This window comes from Macaca fascicularis, chromosome X, assembly GCF_037993035.2.
Source record: "Macaca fascicularis isolate 582-1 chromosome X, T2T-MFA8v1.1".
Classification (NCBI taxonomy): Eukaryota; Metazoa; Chordata; class Mammalia; order Primates; family Cercopithecidae; genus Macaca; species Macaca fascicularis.
This window is the reverse complement of record NC_088395.1, coordinates 76,839,416-76,863,256: the sequence shown is the minus strand read 5'-3', so window position 1 is coordinate 76,863,256 and position 23,841 is coordinate 76,839,416. Positions and strand designations below refer to the sequence as shown.

Here is a 23,841-nt window from a genome sequence, read left to right as displayed (position 1 = left end):
GCACTAACCAAGGCCCTAGAGCTGTCCAAGGGAAAGAAAGCTAACATTTATACTGATAGCCGATATGCCTTTGCAACAGCTCATACTCATGGAAGTATCTATGAAAGAAGAGGTCTCCTAACCTCAGAAGGAAAGGAAATCAAGAACAAAGCTGAAATAATTGCCTTATTGAAAGCCCTTTTTCTTCCTCAAGAAGTGGCTATAATTCACTGCCCCGGGCATCAGAAAGGACGGGATCCAGTCGCAGTAGGAAATAGACAGGCTGACCAAGCGGCCAGGCAAGCCGCCATGGCGGAAGTACTGACCCTAGCCACAGAACCTGACGAAACCAGCCATGTAACTATTGAACATACTTATACCCCAGAAGACCAGGAAAAAGCAAAAGCCATAGGGGCTATAGAAAACAAAGACACTAAAAACTGGGAAAAAGGAGGAAAAATAGTCCTTCCCCAAAAGGAGGCCCTGGCAATGATCCAGCAGATGCATGCCTGGACACACTTGAGTAGTCGAAAGCTAAAATTACTGATTGAAAAAACTGACTTTCTAATCCCAAAGGCAAGTACCCTTGTAGAACAAGTGACATCTGCCTGTAAGGTCTGTCAGCAGGTAAACGCTGGGGCTACCCGAGTGCCAGAAGGGAAACGAACTCGTGGTAACCGCCCAGGAGTCTATTGGGAAATAGACTTCACTGAAGTAAAACCTCACTATGCTGGATATAAGTACTTACTGGTGTTTGTAGATACCTTTTCAGGATGGGTAGAAGCCTATCCCACCCGGCAAGAAACGGCACACATAGTAGCCAAGAAAATTTTGGAAGAAATCTTTCCTAGATTCGGACTTCCCAAGGTAATTGGGTCAGATAACAGGCCGGCCTTCGTTTCTCAGGTAAGTCAGGGGCTCGCCAGGATATTGGGGATTAATTGGAAATTACATTGTGCCTATAGACCCCAGAGCTCAGGACAGGTAGAAAGAATGAATAGAACAATAAAAGAGACCCTTACTAAATTGACCTTAGAGACTGGTTTAAAAGATTGGAGACGCCTCCTATCCTTAGCTCTGTTAAGGGCCCGAAATACGCCTAACCGTTTTGGGCTCACTCCATATGAAATCCTCTACGGAGGACCTCCCTCTTTGTCAACCTTGCTTAACTCCTTCTCCCCCTCCGATCCTAAGACTGACCTACAGGCCCGGCTAAAAGGACTCCAAGCAGTACAGGCCCAAACCTGGGCCCCCTTGGCAGAACTGTACCAACCAGGACATCCACAAACCAGTCACCCCTTCCAGGTGGGAGACTCTGTCTACGTTAGACGGCATCGCACTCAAGGACTAGAGCCTCGGTGGAAAGGACCCTACATTGTTCTCCTGACCACGCCCACAGCCATAAAGGTTGACGGAATCTCCACTTGGATCCACGCATCCCACGCCAAGGCTGCTCCAGGGACGCCCGGACCAACACCACCTGAGACATGGAGACTCCGACGCTCCGAGGACCCGCTCAAGATAAGACTCTCTCGTATCTAGCCCCTTGCTTGTTACTAGCCCTCCTTCCCTGCGTCGCTGGCAGTAATAACCCCCACCGGCCATATAACCTGACCTGGCAGGTAACTGATTTTAGTACTCATGAGGTCTTAGATAAAACCTCAAAAATTGCTCCTATAGGGACTTGGTTCCCTGACCTCTATTTCAACCTAGACAAAATAGCAAAGATAGATGACATGGAAGGGGGAGAATGGAGAAAACAGGCTAGAAGGGTGTCCGTAAGCCGGAACGGGTTCTATGCCTGTCCCGGATTCAGGACAGGAGAAATGAGGAAAACTTGTGGAGAAATAGATGCCCTGTTTTGCGCTAGTTGGTCCTGTATAACTACTAATGATGGAGAATGGAAATGGGCCACGAAACCCTGGTACATAACCATGTCCTTTGTCCAGCGCTGCACCAGAACCCGATATTCAAAAACTTGCAATCTGGTCCGCATCAAGTTTGAAGATGCAGCAAAATCTGATAACCGTTGGATATCCGGGTTAACATGGGGCCTATGTTTATACCAAAAGCCACTGTATGGAATCCCTATCCAAATCAAATTAATAGTCTACCCTATCACAGCCCCTGTCGCAGTAGGACCAAACCAAGTTTTATCAGAAACAGGGAAGCCCCTGGTTCCTGCATCGAGAGAGCCCCAACCAAGAGCTCCTAAAAGCACTTCCCCGCCCTTAATCTCCACCTCCTCTAAATACACACCCTCAGCCCAAAACGTCACCCGCGGGCCCCTTGACTTGGGAATAGGTGACAGGCTCCTAAATCTCATAAAAGGCTCCTATTTCGCTTTAAACCAGACAAAGCCAGAATTTACCTCCTCTTGCTGGCTATGTCTGGCAACAGGCCCCCCTTACTATGAAGGCATCGCCTCCACTAATAATTTCACTAACTCCGCCAATCCTACTGGATGCGCGTGGGAACAACAAAGAAAACTAACCCTGGCTGAGGTTTCTGGGTCGGGAACCTGCATAGGCCAAGTGCCCCCTAGTCACCAGCATCTTTGTAATGTAACCTTGACAGTACCCAGCTCCAATCACTATTTGGTCCCCTCCGAGACGGACTGGTGGGCTTGCAACACTGGGCTCACCCCCTGTGTATCCACAGCCATTTTTAGCAGCGGCACCCACTATTGCGTATTGGTACAAGTTGTTCCCCGAGTATACTATCACTCTGGAGACTCCTTTGATCTCCGGTATGAGCAAAAAACTCATACTAGACCAAAGAGAGAACCTATCTCCCTCACCCTCGCCGTCATGTTAGGAATTGGGGTAGCGGCTGGAGTTGGGACCAGGACAGCAGCCCTAGTGCATGGTAACCATCATCTGCAACAACTTAGAATAGCCATAGATGAAGACCTTAGAGCCATAGAACAATCTATCACAAAACTTGAAGAGTCCTTGACTTCTCTGTCTGAAGTTGTATTACAAAACCGACGAGGACTAGAAATTGTCTTTCTGAAAGAGGGCGGGCTCTGTGCAGCCCTGAAAGAGCAATGTTGTTTTTATGCAGATCATTCAGGAGTAGTTAAAGATTCTATGGCAAAACTAAGAGAAAGATTAGACAAGAGAAAAAAAGAGAGAGAATCTCAGCAAAATTGGTTTGAAAATTGGTACAACCAATCCCCTTGGCTTAGCACCCTAATCTCCACCATCTTAGGACCCCTCATCCTGCTCACGCTCATCCTGACTTTCGGGCCATGCATACTCAACCGCTTACTCACCCTTATTAAAAATAGATTAAACATAGTACATGCTATGGTTCTGACCCAACAATACCAGACCCTCAGGACTGAAGAAGAGGCTCAAGATTGAGCCTCTGACACAAAAAGAGGAGGGAATGAAACTAGGCCTCATAAAACTTAGAAACTAGGCCTCATATAGAAAAAAAAAATTTAACACCAGGTGGCTCTGGATAGGGTCCCACCCTGCCTCGATAAGGACCCACCCTGATAGGGTCCCACCCTGCCAATTCCGGGGGTCCCACCCTGCCTCGAAGTTCCCGGAATCAACAACTCCAGGAAAAAACCTCATAAGGTCCTGCTCTAACCAATTAGCATAAGACACCTCGCTCAGGCCATAGCTAGACCCAATCATTTTGCGCCTTAAGCTTTGTTTGAATTTCGCGCCATAAGCTGTGTTTGAACTTGTGTTTGCCTATATAAACAACCTGTAACAAGCAGTCGGGGTCCCAGGGCCAACTTAGAGCTTGGGACCCTAGCGCGCTAGTAATAAATAACTCTCTGCTGTGAATCTCGTGTCGGTGATCCTTCGCGGCGACCCCTGCCCAGGAAGGAATCGACAGTTCGGTTCCAACATCTACTAAAAATAAAACAAAAACAAAAACAAAAAAATTAGCCAGGTGTGGTGGCAGGCGCCTGTAATCCCAGCTACTTGGGAAACTGAGGCATGAGAATTGCTTGAACCCAGGAGGCAGAGATTGCAGTGAGCTGAGATCTCACCACTGCACTCCAGCCTGGGTGACAGAGTGAAACTGTGTCTCAAAAAAAAAAAAAAAAAAGAAAAGAAAAAAAACCGACTTTATAGACTGCTCCAAACATTAACCTTTGTCTTTCTTTTGTTTCCATAGAAATGTTTCTTATTAAATACCTGGTTGCGTCATCTAGAGGTCTAACTTTGATGGGAACCCACCTGCAACACACCTCCTGAAATGAGACACAACTGTTTAGGTAGATTGGCCTGTTCTCAGGTCTCTTACCACTCAGTTACTAACTCAATTTTTCTCTCAGCCATTAACTCAACAGTTAGTGTGTGAAACTTCAGGCAAGTTTCAGACAGGGGAAATGGAGGAGTTCAGGAAATGCTACCTCAAAATATGTTCCTTTGGTGTACTCATTATTTGAACCGAGGGCACTTGGGGAACAGTGGATACAGGCAGAGGCTGTCTCTGAGCTTCCCTTATCTGCCTAAAGCTGGCTCCTCCAAAATGAACTTAATTGTCATGAAACCCCTCCCTGTGAATCTTAACAACCAGGAAGATTTAACGTAGATCACGGGAGAGGAGACTGGAGGTTGACACCACACCCAGGCCGACTATCACCTATTTTTCTGAGGGCTGCTGGGAGATGACTTTCATCAGCTGAGAGAGTTTTTGTCTGCCTAACAAAACAACGTTTATGCACCACACATTTCCTTCCCTTACCCTCCGCTAACTTGTGTTGCCACCACTCCCTAGAAGCCTCAAGCCCATATTCCTTCCTATAGCTCAGGATAAGCTTCAATCATCTGACCCTTCTTGAAGTCTCATAGTTTGTGGGATTCCTGTGCATATGTATGTAATTAATGTTTCTTCTACTGTTAATCTGTCTTACGTCCATTGAATTCGTAGCCCACCCACAGAACCTAGAAGAGTGGAGGGAAGCCATTTTTCACTGCCTCCACCTGCATTTTCTCAATTAATCCTTACCAGTGGCCAGGCGAGGTGGCTCACACTTGTAATCCTAGCACTTTGGGAGGCCAAGGTGAGCGGATCACCTGAGGTCAGGAGTTCAAAACCAGCCTGGCCAACAAGGTGAACCCCCATCTCTACTAAAAATACAAAAAAATTATCCGGGCCTGGGGGCAGGCGCCTGTAATCCCAGCTACTTGAGAGGCTGAGACAGGAGAATCGCTCCAACCTGGGAGGTGGAGGTTGCAGTGAGCCAAGATTGTGCCATTGCACTCCAGCCTGGGTGACAAGTGCCAGACTTCATCTCAGAAAAATAAAATAAAAAAATAAAATAAAATAAAATAAACCTCACAAGTGAAGTGCCATAAGAAATAGGTGCTGTTATACTGCAGTTTCTTGGTCCTTTTTTTTTTTTTTTTTTTTTGCTGCTATAACAGAATACTACCAATGAGTAATCTATAAACAAAAGATTTATTTAGCACATTGTTCTGGAAGCAGGTAAGTCCAAGAGCATGCTGCTGGCATCTGGTAAGGGCCTCATCCCATGTTGGAAAGCATCACGTGGTGAGTATGTGCACAAGACAGAGGAAATTGGGCTGAACTCATCCTTTTCTCAGGAGCCCCACTCCCTCAGTGACTAACCACCCCCATGAAAACGGCATTCATCTGTTCACCTCTTAAATGCCACATCTTCCAATCCTGTTACATTGGCTATTACATTTCAACATGAGCTTTGGAGGGAACATTCAAACCACAGCATCTTGTTTTACAGATAAGGAAATTGTGGCTCGTAGAGGTTAAAGTAACTGGCCCAATAGTGTTACATTCAGGGGACATTTGAACCCAGCTCTGTTGGATCCAGATCTGGTTCCAGAGCCCATGCTTTTAACCACCACACTGTACTACAGAAGAGGGGTGAATTATAGACCTAGTGAAGGACAAAAGAAATGAAAATGTAATACATATGTGCTAGAAAGTAAAAGGAAGAAAGATTGAATCAGTAGGCTGGCTCACATTATGGAGGATGTACAGTGTGCCAGGAGAGTGCAGACTTGATAAGTAAGAGAAAGGCATTTATGTCAATTAAATATTTATTGAGGACCTTTGGAGTGCCAGGCACTGTGCTAACTGCTGAGATATAAATATGCATAGTCATTGCTCCTGAGGCTCTAACAGCTTGGTGAGGAGACAGACAAAGAAACGCATGAATTCAATGTAATGAAGCAAATGCTGTTATCATGATACCTGGAGGGTATGACAGAAACATCCAGGAGGAGAGCCTAGCTAGGGGCTTTATAGCTGTTACCCAGGCTGGAATGCAGTGATGTGATCCTGGCTCACTGCAGCTCAATCTTCTGGGGCTCAAGCGATTCTCCCACCTCAGCCTCCCAAGTAGCTGGGACCACAAGCGTGTGCCACCCTGCCTGGCTATTTTTTTTATTTTTTGTAGAGACAAGGTCTCACTATGTTGCCCAAGCTGGTCTCAAACTCCTGGTCTCAAACTCCTGGCCTCAAGTGATCCTCTTACCTCCGCCTCCCAAAGTGTTGGGATTGCAGACATGAGCCACCGTGCCTAGCTCCTAAACTGAGTCTTAAATGGTGATATCATATGCAGGGAACTTGAAGCACTTTTATATTCTTGGAACTTCCAGTTGGGGGCAACAAGAAGAGGATGGTTAATTTACTCCGTATACATTTACTGAATGCCTGCTATGTGTGAGACACCATTCTAAAGTGCCGGAGTGCATGAGACAGGCAAACTCCCTGCCCTCATGGATCATGAAAGGTAAGCTGGTGCTACTGCATGCCCCCCATTTGTAAAGCACTTATTTCCAAAGAATTCAGATAAACAATGTCTTAACTACTCCCCTTAATTGTTTGAAGACAGACTATAGTAGATATACTGGTCCAGTTTTCCCAAAGTGTGGAGGCATACTGGTGATATGAAAGATGAATTTATACGGCACATGGAGGGACATTTTAAAAATTTAAATAGGTCTAAGTGAACCTGTAACAGCCCTCTAGCATCGGAGATAGAAAGCTTCACTGTCAACTGTTCCTTGAGTGACTCCACTCCTTTTCCATCTATTGCTATATAGATGAATGGCTTCATTTCTCCAATTCCCCTACCCCTGCCCCCTATGTGAGCCTCAGAAAGCTCTCTTCCCATCTCCATGGAAAGAACTCCATGATCCCCAACGTTTTTTTCAAGTCACATCCCTGCTTCTTGGGCTGTCACCATAGAAACTGAACGCCCCTCTCCCTAGTCATTTCCATGGTGACTATCCCCAGGATATCACTAGGATCAATTTCTACTGGAGGTCTAGAACTCAGGGAGGGCTAGAAGGGGAGGGTGACTCTCTGCAGTAGCTGCTGTCTTCTTTGTCCCTTCTGGCTTTGAAAGCATAGCAGTCCTTCTCTCAACAAAGGGGGTAAAGAAACTATGGTTTATAGAGTACTTTCTATGTGCCAGGCACTAAGCTAGTTACTTTACACACTCAAACTCGTAACTGGCCATTTTACAGAATTTAAGGAAGAAAGGCTCAGAGAAGCGAAGGTACTTGCCCTTAATTCCCCCTGAGCTTCTTATAATCCTCACTGAAACGGAAAACCAACAGGATTTTATTTCCACCATTCTCTTTTGCTATGTGACTGTAGACAAGTTCTCTCTGAGCTTCATTTTCCCCAACACTAAAATAAGAGTGTTGGACTAAGTATCTTCCTGAATATCCCCTTATGTAAGGTCAGATCAGAAGTAGTTCTAATCTCACTGAGGAGCTGGTTTTTCAGTTATGAATATTATTAACAGTAAATACATTAAGGTTTTTTGTTTCTTTGTTTGTTTAACTGACAGTGGAGGCCTCCAAACTTTTGATCTAACATCTTAAGTTTATTGTTTAGAATCTCTCCTGGTTTCTTGTAGGGTTTTAAGTTTTGGTTTTACATTTCTATCTTGAAATAGTTCACAGAAAGTTGCAGTGAGATCCTGTGCAGTCTCTACCTCACCTCTGCCAATGCGGGCATCTTGCATAACTATAGTACAATATCAAAACCAGTCAACTGGCCTGGCGCGGTGGCTCACGCCTGTAATCCCAGCACTTTGGGAGGCTGAGGTGGGCGGATCGCTTGAGCCCAGGAGTGTGAGACCAGACTGGGCAACCCATCAAAACCTTGTCCCTACAAAAAATAAAATAAAATTAACCCACTGGTTGTGCACACCTTTAGTCCCAGCTAACTGGGAGGCTGGGGCGGGAGGATCACTTGAGTCTGGGAGGTTGAGGCTACAGTGAGCTGTGATCACGCCACTGCACTTCAGCCCGGGCAACCCTGTTTCAAAACAAAAACAAAAACAAACAAACAAACAAAAAACACAAGTTCACCGACATTGATACAGTCCACAGAGCTTATTCAGACTTCATATTTTATATGAACTCATCTGTGTGTGTGTGTGTGTGTGTGTGTGTGTGTGTGTGTGTAGTTCTATGCACTTTTATCACATGTGGAGATTCATGTATCCACAACCCCAGTCAAGAAATAGAGTTGTTTAGTCATCACAAGGATTCTTCATGGTGTCCTTTTATAACCCAGCTTCCCTCTCCCCATTCTTAATCCCTGGCAACCTCAAATCCGTTCTCCATCTTTATAATTTTGCTATTTCAAGAATGTTATAAAAGTGTAATCATACAGTATATAACCTTTTGGGAGCAGCTTTTTTTTTTTTCACTCAGCATCATTCCCTAGAGATTCATCCAAGTTGTTGAATGTACCAATAATTTGTTCCTTTTTATTGCTGAGTAGTATTCCATGGTGGAGATGTTCCAGTGTGTCTAATTGGTCATTTGATGAAGGACGTCTGGGTTACTTCCACATTTTGGTTATTATGAATAAAGCTACTATGAATATTCATGGTTTCGTGTGACTGAAACATGTCTTTCACAGAGCAAAAATTTTTTATTTTGATGAAGTCAGTTTATCAATTTTTTCTGTTATAGATTATGCTTTTGGTGACAAGTCTAGAAACTTTTTGCCTAGTCTGAGGTCCCAAAGATTTTCTCTTATTTTTTTCTAAAAACTAAAAGTTTTATAGTTTTATATATTTTTATATTTTACTTTTAAGCCTGTGATCCATGTTGAGTTCATTTTTGTATAAGGTATGAGGTTTAGTTCAGGGTTTATTTTTTTGCCTATGGTTGTCTAATGCTCCAGAGCAATTAGATAGCCAGATACTGGCTGTTGGGTTGCCCCAATGTATGATGTCTCTAGGACATCAGGACACATGGCCCAAAGAGATTTCACCTCCACTTCTGCCCAGCTCTAGAGCATTAGACAACCATAGGCAAAAAAAAAACCCCAAAAGAAACAACAACAACAAAAAAACCAAAAAAACACTAGACAATTCAATGGCTGGAAAGATTATCCTTCTCCTCCATTGAATTGCTTTTGTACTTCTGTCAAAAAATCAGTTGGGCAGATTTGTATATGTCTATTTCTGAGCTCTCTTTTGTGTCCCACTGGTCAGAGCTCAGGCCTTTGAGACAGAATGCCTAGTACCACTTGGCAGCTTGGGTGACCCTGGGCAAGTCACCCTCCCCTGGCTTCCTGTCTCTCACTCAGTATATAAAATGTGCCTCCAGAGCCCCACATGATGGATCTCCTGCCTGCTTCCTTACGACGGTCTCCTATTACTCTCCCCCTTGTTCACTCTGCTGCAGCCACGCTGGCCTCCTGACTGATCCTCAGTCACATAACACATGATCCTACTCTTGGGGCTTTCACAGATTGTTTCCTTAACCCAGAATCTGCTTCGCACAGACATCCTCATGGCTACCTCCCTACCTTCCTTCAAGTCTTTTATCAAATTTCACCTGAGTGAGACTTTATTTAAAATGGCAAAGCCTCTGCTCCTGCCCTTTCCCCACTTCCTCTCCATGGCACTCATCGCCATCTAACACACAATGTCATGGATTTTTTTGCTCTGTCTCCTACCACTGCAGTATGAGCTCAATGAGAGAAGGAATTTTTGTTTTTGTTCATTGCTGTATTCCCAGTGCTGACTCTGTCTAGTATAACATACCTTTCTTAAATGAATGAAGAAATGAATAGATAGATGGGTGGATGGATATGTGAGTAGTGAATGAATGAATGAAAGTCGTGAGCCAAGGCCCAGCTCACCTGAGCAGCCTCTCTGGCCCTTGGCTTGTGTCCTAAGCTTGCGACCCTAGAACCATCCACTTGCTTCTCTAAGGCTGACCACCAGATGGCAGTTGGAGCCTAACTTCTGTTTCACTTGCGTCCCTTTGCCTTCTCTCTGCTGCCTGTCAGTCTTGCCCAGGACAATTTGACCTTCTTTGCCTAGCCATGGCTAGAGGATTTTGTGAGAGCTCTTAAAGTAGGCAGCTTCAGTATTTAAAACCTTTTTTTTTTTTTTTTTTTAGACGGAGTCTCACTCTGTCGCCCAGGCTGGAGTACAGTGGCGCGATATCGGCTCACAGCAACTTCTGCCTCCTGGGTTTAAGCGATTCTTGTGCCTCAGCCTTCTGAGTAGCTGGGGCTACAGGTGCATCCCACCACGTCCAGCTAATTTTTGTATTTTCAGGAGAGATGGGGTTTCACCATGTTGGCCAGACCGGTCTCGAACGCCTGACCTCAAGTGATCCACCCGCTTCGGCCTCCCAAAGTGCTGGGATTACAGGCATGAGCCACGGCGACCAGCCCAACTTTGCATCTTTTTATCCTTAGAAAGGCACTACCTTCGTTCCTGCCACACCCTGCTCTGTCTCAGATGGAAGAAGCCACATACTAGCCACTGACCTGCCCCAAAGTAACTGTAGCCTCTAGGATATCAGGACACATGGCCCTAAGGAGATTTCACCTCCACTTCTGCCCAGCTTCAGCAAGCCTCTCCCAGGGCTACTGCACCCCTCAACTAGGTAAAGGCTAGGGACTCTAGCACCATGATTAAGCCTTTTGAATCAACCTGGGTTTGAGCTCCACTATGCCACTTATTAACCTTGTATCTTGGGTATGTTGAGCAACTAACGTAGATATTCAAGCCTCGGTTTTGTCAGCTGTAAAATGGGGATAATAATGGCATCAAGCTCACAGGGTGGGTGTGAAGATTCAATGTGATAACATGCGTACAACATAATTAGAGTGTTTGGTATAGAATGAAACTCAATTGAAGAAAAATGAAGGGCAAAAATGGGAATAAACAAGACCAGGCATGGCAGGAACTTGCCAAGGAGTTTGAGGAGGGCGCCAACTAGATGACTAGAAGGCTGAAGGAAAGCTTCACAAAAAAGATCACGGTTCAGCCACAGGTTGTAAGACAGGTCAAATTACACCAGTCGAGCTGGAAAGAACATTCCAGGAATAACGGTATGTGCAAATAAAGAGAGGTGTGAAATGGTAGCTACTCACAGTCATTCCAGGAACTGTAAGTAAGTAAGTATGAACTGCATGTTTCTTGTGGGAGAAGTGACAAGAAATACAGACAGATAAGCAGGGACCAGATCACAAAGGACCTCATGTGCCAGGTTAAGGAGACTGGACTTGATCTGGTGGGGGCAGTGGAGAGCCATCGAAGAGTTCTAAGCAAGTAAGTGGATGCATACAACTGATGACCTGGAGGTCCAGCTACCTTGAAGGAAGACAGAAACTGGAGGCAGGTGAGACGTGAGCTGCGCTTAGACTAGAGAAGTTGTATTCGGGATAGAGATAAAGGGATGAAGTTCATGGATTTCTTTTCAGAGGAAGAACCTGCCAAGAGCTTGCCTGAAAAAGAAAGAAGAGCCAGGAACAGAGAAGGAAGTAGCGTCATGATACAGTTTGTTTTTGTTTTTTCTTTTCTTTTTTTTTTTTTTTGAGACGGAGTCTCACTCTGTTGCCCAGGCTGGAGTGCAGTGGCACAATTTCAGCTCACTGCAACCTCCACCTCTTGGGTTCAAGCGATTCTCCTGCCTCACCCTCCCGAGTTGTTGGGACTACAGGCGTGTGCCACCACACCCGGCTAATTTTTGTATTTTTAGTAGAGACAAGGTTTCATCATGTTGGTCAGGCTGGTCTTGAACTCCTGACCTCAGGTAATCCACCCGCCTTGGCCTCCCAAAGTGTTGGGATTACAGGCGTGAGCCACCATGCCCAGCTGGTACAGTTTTTGTTGTTGTTGTTGTTTTGTTTTTAATATGGGTGAGACTTGACACTCTTCTATTCCCCACAGGGCCTGGCACTAAGTAATTGAATGAGTGGAGGGAGGGGCACCCAGAACAATACTTGCCAAGAGGCAGGGCCCTATCCCAATTTCACCATGGTCCCCACCCTCTGACTTTCCTGTTATCTCTGAGACAGAGCCCTACAATATAGGGGGTGAGAGGCTGGTCTTTTACTCAGAGCTTGGATTTCCCTTTTAATGGAGGAGTTTCCCTAAAATGGTCCCCAAGGACTGAGGGAAACTTATAGGCCAGCTAGAGAAAGCGTCCTAGTTCGTTCATTTCCTGGTACCCCAAGAGGTGACTCCTTTCAGAAAAGCCCAGCAGGTTTCCTCTACCGATTTATTTTTCACTTTCAAAAGCCTTCACTCCCTCCCCAACTTCTCTTTTTCATCTTTCCCCCAGGGAGAACATTGGTCCCTACTTTTCCCATCCTGTATCAATACTTCCTGCCCTGGCATGGGCCTACTTAAAAGTTTCCGAGGCCCAGCCTAGGTTCATGGTTTTGGGGGAAATTGAAGGACCCCAACAGCATGGCCCAACCAGATCTCAGCCTACTCCTGGTCTTGCCGTTTCTGCAAGCAGCAGAAGAAATCATTCTGCCTCCTTGTTGCAAGGCTACCTCTGCCCTGAGGCTGCTATCTTCCCCATGCTGGGGACTTTTGCCTTCCTGGCCCAGTCTGGGATGAAAATATGGGAGTTGGCCTGGCGCGGCGGCTCATGCCTGTAATCCCAGCACTTTGGAAGGCCGAGGTGGGTGGATCACTTGAGGTCAGGTGTTTGAGACCAGCCTGACCAACGTGGTGAAACCCTGTGTCTACTAAAAATACAAAAATTAGCCAGAGGCCAGGTGCGGTGGTTCACGCCTGTAATCCCAGCACTTTGGGAGGCCGAGGCCAGTGGATTACCTGAGGTCAGGAATTCGAGACCAGCCTGGCCAACATGGTGACACCTTGTCTCTACTAAAAGTACAAAAAATTCGCCAGCCATGGTGGCATGTGCCTGTAATCCCAGCTATTCAGGAGGCTGAGGCAGGAGAATCGCTTGAACCTGGGAGGCAGAGGCTGCAGTGAGCCAAGGTCGCACCACTGCACTCCAGCCTGGCTGACTCTGTCTCAAAAAAAAAAAAAAAAAAAAAAAAAAAAAGAAAAGAAAAGAAAAAAGAAAATACGGGAGTCTGTGGTAGATAAGAGACAAATGAATAGTTATAAATACATATTTTGCGTTAAGTGCTTTACATATGTCATTGCATTGAATCTCCACAACAACCTGTGAGAGAGGTATCACTATTTTACAGATGAGGAAAGAGGCTCAGGGAAGTCACAGAATTTGCCCAAGATTATTAGACTAGTTAGTGGTGAGCTTGGGAATTGAATTCATGTGTTTTTGTTTGTTTGTTTGTTTGTTTTTTGAGATGGAGTTTCACTCTTGTTGCCCAGGCTAGAGTGCAATAGCGCGATCTCGACTCACCGCAATCTCCACCTCCAATCCTGGTGGGGATTCTCCTGCCTCAGCCCCCCGAATAGCTGGGATTACAGGCATGCGCCACCACACCCGGCTAATTTTGTAGTTTTTTTAGTAGAGACGGGGTTTCTCCATGTTGTTCAGGCTGGTCTTGAACTCCCGACCTCAGGTGATCCGCCTGCCTTGGCCTCCTAAAGTGCTGGGATTACAGGCGTGAGCCACCACGCCCAGCCAACTCATGTGTTTTTTAACCTCAAAACCAACCCCTTTTTACCCATTCCTGGTTGACTCTTATTCCAAGGGAAAGTGCTAGAAGTTGGTTCCTCCTGTCCTTGGTGGGTGCTCCATCTCCAAGGAAAAGTAACTATGGGTGGGCGGCATCCACCCTATGGAATCCAGAAATAGATTCATTGTTGCCTCTCCTTCCTTTCTTGGTCCCTATCTGGTGAGCTCCTGGGGCAGGGGCTGAGCAGGCAGGCTCAGGTTTGCTGTCCCCTTCAACAAGCCTCTTCCCATCTCTGAGCCTTTTGTTGTGCTAGTTATAAAACGAGAGGGTTGTTAGAGAGAAATGCTCTCTAAGGTCTCTTCCAGCTCTGACATTCAAGGATCAACATGATTGCATTGTACCGTAAGACCGCCTGATTCATTCATGGATAGAAACAAATTTTCTGTTGCCATAGGGAACAAGGGCTTTTTGAAGTAGAAAAAGATACACTTAAGGAGGTAAGATAAATTGAAAGAGCATGGGCTTTGAGTCAGCCAGACTTGGGTTAAAATCCTGTATGCTGGGCAGGTCACTTCACTCTTTTGAGCTTCTCTCATCATCTAGTAAGACAGGAACAACCACCCCTACTTCTTGGAGTGAGGTAATGTATTTGGCAGTGCCATGAGAGGCGCTCCAGATCTTTTGTTTTGAGGGTATGGGGTTCATCTCTTCCTCCCCAGTTCCACCCTATTCTTTCACTAGCTCCCAAGATACTCTTCTTTCTCCTCAACCCTGATGGCCAGGCCGAGTGTTTTCTGCCAGGGTTTCTGCTTCCAAATGTTTCTGGCAGGGCTCCCATGTAGTGTGGAACAACTTGGCCTCTCTCACAACCTTCTAAAAGTTCTAGGGGGGATGGTGCAATTGAGGCCAGAGCAAGGCTTCAACACTCGGACTTTTGGGGCAACCAGCTGTAGGTTTTGGTCTCAGAGGCCCTCCACCAGCTTCACTGGCTCTGCTCCCTCATCCTGGCATCCAACCTCCTGACCAACCTCCTGTCATCTGGCTAATGACAGAGCACTTCAGTTCTTGTGTCGCTTTTGGGTTCCATATCTCTCAGCCAACTGCCTCAATGGTGCCATAGGTGGTCAAACGCAGCTCCTTGGAGAGCCTAAATCTCTCAGATAATTACATGACTCACCTGGCCTGGGACACCTTCTTGGGCTCCCCTTTGCTGTTGGATCAACCTGAGCAGCAAGTACATTCTGGAGATTGAGTCAGGGGCCTTGGCTGGCTTGCCCCTGCTGTAGGAGCTCAGCTCAGTCAGCAATTATCTTCACTGCATCTCCACCTTTAGCCTCCCCAACCTGTGGCAGCTCCACTTGAGCCCCAATGCCCTGCAGTTATTTGCAGCTGAGGAGTGAGAAGGGGCATACTAGTTTTAGGTATTAGACCCGAGTCATAACTGGCTTCTGAGCACCTTCCCAATTCTCCCCACCCCAAACCATCTCTGACAGTTTCCCCTCTTTGACAACTACCTGACGTCTCTAGAATCAAATCCCCTATCTCCAGTTTCAGGGGTTGCCAGTTGGTACTAAGAGGTGACTAGTAGAATCTGACTCGGAGTAGCCATGACGTAACATCCAACCTGAGTGACATTACCTTGGCATATCCCAGTTGACCTAAGTAGAAACTGACTGGTATCATTCCCAAGAGACTTCCTTGGTAGGCTTCCTGCCCTTCAGCACCTCAGCATGGCCTAGAACTGTCTCTGAAATGCGACAGCCCACTGCCCATGACATCACCAGTTCCAAGGCCATTCCCTACTTTTCCACTGTCCTTCTGCCCATGACATCTCTGGATTTCCAGGGACTCTGATTCAGTGTGCGCCTGTCTGGTTTTTTGAGATTATGCCCAGGCTGAAAGCTGTAGACTTGGGGGATAACATATTGTACCTGTTTTGGGGGCATGGAGCATGGGGAAAGAGCCCCTCCCTCAGAAACACCACTGACAGCCTTCCTAGTGAAGAATCTGAGCCTTCGAAAGAATCAGCCAGGGTCCTATGTTTAGGAGTCTGCCCCTGCCACTCTCACTGTCTGGATCTCTCTGGCAACATGAGGATGGCTTTTAACCCCAGGGACATTTTGAGGCTTGCAGTTCTTGCAGAAGGTCTCTCTGTAGGCCAATGGGATGAAGAGCTCCCAGGCATGGCCTCTCTGCCTGCAGAAGCTCCATATTTTGGACAGCCCTGATAAGCTGAGAAGCCTTCCTAAGGGCCTTGGCTGGTTTCCCCTGGCTAGTCTGGGCCTCCACTACAATAGGCTGCAAGCCCTGGAAGGAGGGACCCTGGAAGCCACACCTGGCCACCTCACTAACTTAGCTGTCTCTAGCAATCTTCTCCACTGCTGGATGCTTTGCTAAGGGTCAATGCGAGTGTGCTAGACTTGGAGGAAGAACAGAGCATATATCTTGGCAGTAATGGGTGACCACAGCCCATCATGTATGAGGCATGGGGGCCTTGGGCTACCTGGACTTTGCTGATGGTGACTGGCCTGCTGGTCATCTGCTGTGGCCTGACCACCCTATTGAGGAAGAACCATTGTTTAGCTCTTGGCCTGCAGTTCCACTGCAATAAGATCAGCCTTAGACCCGAGCAGGAAACTTGAGGGAGAGGACTGTCGTTGGATTCTTTTCAAAGCATGGCCCCAAACCCCTTGGGCATGGGACAAGAGAAGATAATTAGGGACTCTGGCAGGAGGATGAGCATAAAAGCAGGCCACAGGGCTTCCTACATAGAGATGGGCATATTTATCTCTGACAGCTGAAGTATGGATAGCCATAGGACTTTAAAGGGGACATATTTGGGTCCTCAAGCCAGTGTGCAGCCAGAAAATAGAGATGTTCAGCCACTCAGAACTACAAGAAACCTTTAGGAACATCTTCTTCACCTCCTCCCTTCTTTTTTTTTTTTTTTTTTTTTTTTTTGAGACGGAGTCTCTCGCTCTGTCGCCCAGGCTGGAGTGCAGTGGCCGGATCTCAGCTCACTGCAAGCTCTGCCTCCCGGGTTCACGCCATTCTCCTGCCTCAGCCTCCTGAGTAGCTGGGACTACAGGCGCCCGCCACCTTGCCCGGCTATTTTTTTGTATTTTTTAGTAGAGACGGGGTTTCACTGTGTTAGCCAGGATGGTCTCGATCTCCTGACCTCGTGATCCGCCCGTCTCGGCCTCCCAAAGTGCTGGGATTACAGGCTTGAGCCACCGCGCCCGGCCAACCTCCTCCCTTCTTGAGTGGTCATCCAGCCTCTGCTTAGACTTCTCCCTTCCTCTCCAGGCAACCTGTTTTACCCACAGACAACTCTGACTCCTAAGGCAGATTTTTTTCCTTTTATTAAGTCCAAATATACTTCCACTCTTGGGTTCCAGCTCTGCCCTCAGTGGCCATGTACAAATACACCTGTTCTCTCGGACTCTGACAGAAGTCTGAAGACAAGAGGCCCACATTCCCTTGAATCTTCTTCAGGCTAGACAGCCCTAGCTCTCTCAATCAATCTTCATAGTACCAAACTGTCACCACATGTAACCTCTCTGTGTCCTAGTTTCCTCACCTGTGAAATAGGGATTAAATCAGATAATACAAGCAAAAAGCTTTGAACAGTGTGTGATGTATTGCAAGCACTCAATGAATGTTGTTATTATTAAACTCCTATTTCTAGATTTGATCACTCAAGTGAGTTCTTGAAGTCAAGAGGCTATACCTCATTAATCTGGATGCCCAGTGCTGAGGCCAGTGTCTGGCACGCAGTAGGCACTTAGTTCATGTTGGTTTTGAGACAGTGACACGGTCTCCAGTCCCTGCTCCATCCTACTAGCACTCTCCTGGACATATTCTAGGTTGTTCCTCTTAATGTATAAAGCCCAGAACGCAGTACTATCCGGTCATTTCAGGTTCAAGTATGTCACAACTGTAAAAATCTCAGAATCTTGCATTAAGGACAGACTTTAAAAGTCATTTATCTGCTCCTTCTAGTCCACCCTCATCCCTCAACTCCTCAATCTGATGCTAGAGATCCCAGCAAGTTGTCATCCAACTCATGACTGTCCATCCCAGTGAGTCACTCTTGGGTTCCAGTGAGTCAAGTTCTGGCAGGATGGCAGTTCCTGTGGGGGCTGGAGCCCTGAGACCTGATCACACAACAGAAGAAGAGTTAAGGGGGATTGGTTTAGCATCCTGACTGAGGCTGACATCTGTGCTCTGGGCTACTTCCTTTCTCTGAGTTTCTAAGTGAAATTACCTTTTTTAATTTGTGGGCTTGTTAAAGGGAAAAATGGGTGTTTCTGTATATGGGCATATGGAATGTCTAGTGATGAGACAGTGAGAGTCAGAGAGAGGAGAGAGAAGGGGGAGAGAGCAAGAGTGAGAGTGGAGGCACAGAGACAGAGAGAGAAGAGCGGGAGTGGAAGAGAAAGAGAAAGAGACACTCAGAGACAGAGAGAACAGAGAGATGGAGATGGAGGAGAAAAAGACTGAGACAAACACACGCCTTCAAAGATGGAAAGAGTCAGAGAGAGGGAGAGGAGAAGAAAGAGAGGGAGAGGGAGGGAGAGGGAGAGAGAGGGAGGAAAAAAGAGAGAGAGTGAGAGACAACCAAGAAGTGGGTGTGAGATACAGGCTGTCCATGGAGCCCAGAGCCCTTTCGTGCCTGAATGATGGTCCTGAAGCCTTTTGGGGCAATCCAGAAATCAACAATGTCGATTTCCCAATGGAAGAACTCCCAAAGCCAGACAGTCTCAGACCTTGTCACTAGCTAACTTCTGATCTCCTTTCTGTCAGCTGCCCCCTGGACGTGATTCCCTCAGGTCTTGGTCAGTGGGCTGAGCATTACAGGGAGCACCCAGGCAGCTCTTCCTCCAGCCACCTGTGGCAGGAATATATATGCAGGCACCTCTGGTGCTGCTGTGACACGAAAGCACTTAGACCCATTGCCCAGATAATAAATGAGTTATTGCCTAAATTCTGGGGGAGGGCTTAAACTTAATGTTTATGGGACACATAATGTCCCAGCAGCCACCTACTTTGGCCTAAAACTTCTTGAGCTTTCATTCTCAAAGAACCCTTATTAAGCACCTGGGCAGGAGTGGGGGTGGGGTGAGCCCTGCATGGAAGGATTCCAAGGCCAGGCCCATGCCCACAGAGAGGTACCAGAAGGAAATAGCCAAAAGGCTGCTCAGGCATAAAGGACATGTGATTAACTGAGCAAACAGGTAACCAGGGCAGAAATGCATAATCACCAAACACATCTACACAGTGTACAAGAAAAGGATAAAGACATACCTGAGAGCAGAGAGTGAACACAACAGGCAGGGGAGAGCCAGTGAACTGGCCACTCTTCTAACTAATCAGGAAAGGCTCTCTGGATCAGGTGGAATTTCAGATTGCTGAGCATGTCTACCCTCTCTGTAATTTGATTAAAATTGGTTTAGAAATTTGTGCTATATTTCAAGTGAGTGCTGTGCTTAAAATGTAATTGCATTTGGCTGCGTGTTTGACATTCTTGAAATTAGAGCAGCTTGCATGCAATAAGGAAATTTATCCAGAATGGAATTTCATTTTTAAGCCAATACATAGAAGAGCAGTTGCGATCTGAGCCTCTGATGGATCGTTCTTTTAGGGTTGCCTCTCGGCTGGCTCTCTCTTTGCACTTCCTGTTCATTCTGGAACTCTTCTCTGGCTCTCAAAAAGAGGGAAGCTTCTTGATCCGGGACTCCAGAAACCACATTTTTCGTGGCAGTCAGAGTTGGAGCCATCTTGATTTCCCCGTCTAGGCCTCTCCTATATACATCTGCCAGCCTCAGACTATATATGCCAGACTGGGGCAGTTAGGGACCTTGTTTTTGCCACCCAGGACGTAGGACCTTTTTCTGGGATCTGAAACTCCCAGAGCTGGTACTCTGTGAATACTGGCTTGCTCTCCTTTGTCAGAACCCAAAAGAGCTGTCACATTGGCAAGCAGGCAGACAGCAGCTTTATCTAATCTTCTTCTGGTCTTATATTTGTTTCTTGAGCATGGCATGTAGAGGCCTCCAATTTGGCATCAGTCCAAGGGATAGGGCTGGCCTCTCTATGTCTCAGCTTTCCTTAGTAAACATATGCTGCCAGGCCAAAGGAAGGAAAGAAACACTTTTAGAGCACATGCTCTGTGTCAAGTGCTTTCACAAATGCCTCATTAAATCCTCGCAATACACTGAAGAGGTAGGTCTTGCTTTGTTTTTGCAGAGGGGGAAACAGAGGCACAGAGCAGTGAAGTAACTTGCTCCAAGGTCTCAGTGCTAGGAAGTGGGGGAGCTAGAATTCCAGTCTAATTGGATTGATTCTCAAAGCAAGCTTTTCCCAGTTTAACACAGCTTCTCTGCAACAACCGTGGCATTCCTACCAAGTAGCAGTCTGTCTATCTGGGAGCAGACACTATTAGGCCCTGTCAGTTCTCCATCCCAGGGCCTACCTTTGTGCCCAACTGGGGCCACCACCACCATTCTCACCACACCTGTGAAGGGCCAGCTGGTAGTGGCCTTTGCTCCTCCAATTTTTTTTTTTCTTTTTGAGACAGGGTCTCACTCTGTCACCCAGGCTGGAGTGCAGTGGTGTGATCACGGCTCACTGCAGCCTTGACCTTCTGGATTCAAGTGATCCTCCCACCTCAGCCTCCTTTTTTTTTTTTTTTTTTTGAGATGGAGTCTCGCTCTGTCACCCAGGCTGGAGAGCAGTGGCATGATCTTAGCTCACTGCAACTTCTACCTCCCGGGTTCAAGGGATTCTCATGGCTCAGCCTTCTGAGTAGCTGGGATTACAGGCGTCTGCCACCACACCCAGCTAGCTTTTGTATTTTTAGTAAAGAAGGGGTTTCACCGTGTTGGCTAGGCTGGTCTTGAACTCCGACTTCAAGTGATCTGCCTGGCTCATCCTCCCGAAATGCTGGGATTACAGGTGTGAGTCACCCCATGCGGCCTCAACTCATCCTCCTGAGTAGCTGAGACTATAGACGCACGCCATCATGCTGTGCTAATTTTTCTATTTTTTGTAGAGAAGGGGTTTCACCATGTTGCCCAGGCTGGTCTCGAACTCCTGGGCTCCAGCAATCCTCCCACCTCAGCCTGCCAAAGTGGTGTGATTACAGGCGTGAGCCACTGCACCTGGTCTGCTCTTCTGTTTTAATTGGCCAAAAGTTTGACCCAGCACAGAGGTATAATTTGACAGGCAGGCTGTGGAGACAGGTTTGTAAGTGTCTTGTTTGAGTCACTTCCAACAGAACATGCCCCTGAGGTGTGAGGTCCACCACCCCTCCATGGGCCCAGAGCATAGTGTGGGAGGGATGATGTCCTGGAGCCTTGAACACAACTCTTCCTTCCCTCGGGGAGGCAGCTAATTCTGAGAATCTTTCCCCTCCTTGGGATCCTTGGTGTTCACCACATCTGGCTCATACGGCTGTGTGCCCAGGCTGTTTCATGACAGGATGCCCACCACTCTTGAATGTTAGCACAACTCTTTTGGGGGAGGTGTTTGTGCTTCCATTATGAAAGAGGGCTTCTGTAGAATGAGCTGGGTTTTGCTCTCCAATGCTACTTCCCAGAGGTACCAAGGTGGTGATTCTTCAATGATTATAAACCCAGGCTTAAGTCTCTTTCTCTACTACCATTTTTCTTACTGGATGGACCTCTTATGGAAGGAACAATTCTTTTACAGAGGTGAAAGTCTTTGCCCTGCACCTTGGGGTTTGTCCTGGAGTCTGCTGGCAAAAATCAACTGCAGCAAACCTTCTGTTTAAAGTGTGTGTGTGGCCAGGTACAGTGGCTCACACCTGTAATCTCAGCACTTTGGGAGGCTGAGGTGGGAGGATTGCTTGAGCACAGGAGCAGCCTGGGCAACATGAGACCCCGTCTGTATTAAAAAAAACAAAACAAAACAAAAAGTCAGGCTGGGTGCGGTAGCTCATGCCTGTAATCCCAGCACTTGGAGTGGCCGAGGCAGGTGGATCACTTGAGCCCGGGAGTTTGAGACCACCCTGGGCAACGTGGTGAAATCCTGTCTCTACTAAAAATACAAAACTTACCCAGGCGTGGTGGCTTGCACCTGTAGTCCCAGCTAATTGGGAGGCTGAGGTGGGAAGATCACCTGGAGTGGAGTGGTAACTGCACTCCAGCCTGGGTTACAGAGTGAGACTCTGTCTCAAAAAAAAAAAAAAAAAAAAAAAAATAGTGTGTGTGTGAGGTGGGAGGGCTCAAGATGGAGACACCCATTGCAAATTGTATTGAATGAAAAAAAAAAAGAGCTCCCCCATCCCCCCACCCCCACCAGACAGAGCCTTGCTCTGTCACCCAGGCTGGAGTGCATTGGCGTGATCTCAGCTCATTGCAACCTCTGCTTCCTCCGCCTCCCAGGTTCAAGTGATTCTCCTGCCTCAGCCTCCCGAGTAGCTGAAATTACAGGCGTGTGCCACCACACCTAGCTAATTTTTTTTTGTATTTTTAGTAGAGACTGGGTTTCACCATGTTGGCCAAGCTAGTCTCGAACTCCTAAACTCATGATCTACCTGCCTCAGCCTCCCAAAGTGCTGGGATTATAGGCATGAGCCACTGCACCCAGCCAAAAAAAATTTTTTTTAATTAAAAACTTTTTAAAACGTTGTACCTCGTGGTGGGCAGCACCCTTTGTTGGTTCCGAGCCCTTTGTTTTGAAGGAAGAAATCTGAAGAAAATGCCAAGGAAACCTTTACCTGAGCAGGCAGATGGGATAGGTAATGAGATCTAGGGCCCAGGGAGTCCAGGGATATTCGAAGAGCAACTGGTTTATCCATTTGCTCCCTTCTCAGAACCCCTGGGCTTCCCTCACCTATTTATGCTAATCCTGTAGGCATGTGAGTTACCTGCCATTTACATAATGACTTAGATTCATGGACCAACAGCATCAGCATCATCAGGTGTTTGTTAGAAATGGAGACTCTCAGGATCCTGAATCAGAATCTTCATTGTAACAAGATCCCGGGGTGATTCAATGCACATGAAAGTTTGAGAAGCACTTGTTTAGTAGACCATGGACATCTGCTCTGGAAACTTATACAAAGGTTCCTGGGCCTCTAGATTACTTGCCCATGTTTGCTGTTTTGTCACCTCCTATCCTAAATCCTAAAGGGCTTATGGGTTTGTTTCAAAGCCAGCAAGAAATCAGTGAACCAGAGAAACGTATCCTACTTTGTAGGCAGTCTGAGAGAGGAGAGGTGACGGTAGCTAGAAAGGAGAGATGCTCATGGACCTAATTGGGGCCTATGGGAGAATCAAAGTGCTACCCAACATCCATTTCCTAGTTATATTTAGATGCGACCTGGTTGCCAGATGTTAAAGCAGCCTGTTAAAGCCCAGGGCTAAGAAGCCAAGGGTTATGAAATGAAACCAGGCTGCTGAACACAAATAGAGAACAAGCATTGTAGCTATAAAGTTTAACTGGATGCTTAAACGTGCTCTCCTGCAAACTTGTCATACAACCTGAGCTTGCACTCCTCCAGTGACAGGGAACTCATTACCCGGTACCTCACAAGGTATCCATTCTGATTCATGGTCGATCAGTTCTGTTAGAAAGTTAATTCCTTGTATTGAGCTGAAATATGCCTCCCTGAAATTTCTACCCACTTATGAATCCTAGTTCTGCCCCTTGGGTACCACCCCTCACCTCCCACCTGCTCTTGCAGCTTTATAATAGCCCTTCAGAGGTACAGACCCACACTGCATTGATGTAGTGAATGCTTATAATTTTATGTTACCTCGGCATCCATTTTGAATGCAGGTTTAGCTTTCTCGTGCCAGAGGCAGGTCTCATTCAGTCACCCTTGACACCGTTTCCAGTTCTACACCACACCCAGATGGCTCAAGTAGGTGTCTGGAGATAAGAACTTAGAAACATCTCTCCTGCAGGACCATTCAGGCATTTGCCTGTGAAATTAAAAGCGACCCCCACACACCCTATTCTGCAATATATGCG

At 46.7% G+C, this 23,841-nt stretch overlaps 1 long non-coding RNA gene across 1 annotated transcript in view; it reads right to left on the bottom strand.

Annotated features, from left to right (window-relative positions):
* LOC141409411 (uncharacterized) overlaps positions 1-19,257 on the bottom strand; it is a 47,504-nt gene extending 28,247 nt beyond the window's left edge. The window contains exon 1 of the long non-coding RNA XR_012429972.1: positions 19,147-19,257. This is a non-coding gene — a long non-coding RNA (uncharacterized lncRNA). The remainder of the gene's footprint in view (positions 1-19,146) is intronic.
* Positions 19,258-23,841: the final 4,584 nt, after the last annotated feature.